Here is a 2723-nt window from a genome sequence, read left to right on the forward strand (position 1 = left end):
GTGGGAAGAGAATGCTTTGAAAATGATGATGGTAGCATATGTGTAAATGTGCTTGACACAGTGGAGGAATGTATAGATTGTGATAAGAGATATAAGAGCCCCCAATAAAAGTATTTTTAAAAAAAGAAAGAAAGAACGCTATACATTAAAAAAAATTACTGTCAAGAAAAATGCACCCAGGAATGAATTTGGGCTCACACTAAATCCCAGCTCCAATTTAAGAGCAATTAGTTTTTACAACATGGCCCTGCTTGATACTCACCCTCATGAAAGAAACAGAAGATATGGGTGTTTTGACGAAATGTAATGAAAGTAATGGGTGCCTGGATATCAGATAGAATAGTGGCTGGGGTCTTAAAGGCTTGCTTCCAAGCAAGTAGTCATATAAGTAAAATGTTAACTAAATCCACATGGAAGAAGCACACTAACATCTGTGACTGAAGAATTGTAAATTATATAATTCAAAACCAAATGAGGGAAGAATACTAGAGCTTAAATTGTGAGACTGTGGTCTGCAGAAAGCTATGGCTGACAGTGGAAGCCCAAGATAGATGTTTGAGATCCAAATAGGAAATCAGCCTACGGAGATTTGCCTCTATACATAGAGGGATGGGAATAAATGGGTTACCAAACAGAAAGTGTACGAGAGATGGATTTAGATTGGTATACTATCTGTATACGCTCCCAATAAAATGACTTTGAAAAAAAATTAAGGTCCTGGTAAGTATGACACAGTCAACGGTCATGTTATAGTCATGAGTCGTAGCCTGACCTCCACATAGCCAGGTGGTTGAAGCCCCATAATTTTTAAGCTTTTAAAATTTGCAATTTTGTAACATATCCCAATCATAATTCTTTCAATAATTCTGTAGTCACACCTGCAACAGTGATGAACTGACCACCAATTCATGATTTTTCAATGATTACTTTTATTTTCTCTCATATATACTTAGCCCCACGGTCTTGAATTAGCAAATTCCATTTTGGTTTCTGAACTGTGCCAGGGGCTTCAAAAGGAAGCTGTGCCAGGGGCTTCATGGAAACATGGCATTAAAAATAATGGGAGATATGAAAACAATGATAATTTATGATTTATCAAGCGGTCATGAGAGTGGTAATGGGGGAAGGGAGGGTAAGAGGAGCTGATACCAAGGCCTCAAATAGAAAGTAAATGTTTAGAAAATGATGATGGCAACATATGTACAAATATGCTTGATACAATGGATGTATGGAATGTTATAAAAGCTGTAAGAGTCTCCAATAAAATGATTTTATAAGATAAATAAATTAAATTAAAAATAATGGTGTTTTTTTCCATGAGGTCTTTGAAGTAGCCTTATACATGTTGATTGTTTCCTTCATTCTAGGATGATTGTCTCTGTACTGTTTAAAGCTTGATAAAAGGGTCTCATAGAACATGTTTGAATTTGGGGTCTTTTGTCACCTAGTACAGTATATATTTTCCTATTTCTTCCTAATAAGCAGCCCTCCTTCCCAAATCAGGATAGTTCCAGTAGTCACTGAGCTTGGAAGCTATGTGTCAGGCTGTGCCTTTGTCGTGGGTTCCAGAAACCATTTCAGGCCCTGAGAGCAAAGGACAAAGGGTTGGAGGGAGGGAAAGCAGGTGGATAGGCTCCTGAGAGGCCCCATAGTAGCAGCTAGCATGCAGGAAACCTCAGAGGACGAGAAAGTCTAGCTACTCCCAAGGAGAAGGGCCCACACTGACCTTGACATCCCATGTCTCGGGAAGTGTGGATGAGGAAATTAATGCAAGGGATTAAACTAAGAAGATCCAAGTGATTCTAAGGAAAGTGAGACTTAAGGCAACCAGCTCCTCTGCCTGCTAGGGAGTACATGACATAGCCCTTAGCTTGATTGGCAGGTACCAGGGTGGTACCTGGGGAGTGTGGTAGAATATTTCCTTTTGAGTTTTTCTTAATTCCAACTTCTTTAAGGCCCCAGTGGATGTGCAGTCCATACTGTAACTGTCCTTCCCACCCCCAGTGGGAAGGGAGTTGACGCAGCTGTGAACATCAGGCTGGAAGGCAGTGGGTCAGCAGAGGACCTTGTGGTGGGCAGGAAGTTTTGGCCCTCTCAGCACAGGATCGTACTGGAGTCAAAGGCAAGTTGGCTGGAGCTCGCGATAGAGCCATGGGTGAGATGGGATGCTCTTTCTATTAGAACTCACACTGTTTCCCTCAAGGCCTTTGCCACCAATATTTTCCTGTGATGTGTTTATCATCTCCCATCTCCAATAGAGCGCTGGGCAGACACAGCCAATTCTGGGGACGCCCATCTTCATGTACTTGCTGGGGTAGACAGTGTGACTTCTGTCCTATTATCACTCACACATTCCTCCAGAGTCAAATTTAGTAGTGGAGTGTTGGGAATTTAGGTCAAACGAGAGTCTAGTTTACCTGTTGCTGTTTGATGAACAACCTCAAAACAAGAGCTACTTTCTTTTTTAAAAATTCATTTTTATTTTGTTGGGAACATACACAGAAGAGAACACCAATCCAACAGTTCAGTGGCATTGATTGAATTCTTTGAGTTGTGCCACTCTTTTCGCCCTCTTTTTCCTTTCCCATGACCATAAACTTGCTACTCGCTGACTTTTCTTTTCTTTTTTCTTTTTTTAACATTTTATTAGGGGCTCATACAACTGTTATCCCAATCCATACACACATCAATTGTGTAAAGCGCATTTGTACATCGTTTCTCAA

This window comes from Echinops telfairi, unplaced genomic scaffold, assembly GCF_000313985.2.
Source record: "Echinops telfairi isolate 266 unplaced genomic scaffold, ASM31398v2 ScPeMD7_70;HRSCAF=299, whole genome shotgun sequence".
Classification (NCBI taxonomy): Eukaryota; Metazoa; Chordata; class Mammalia; order Afrosoricida; family Tenrecidae; genus Echinops; species Echinops telfairi.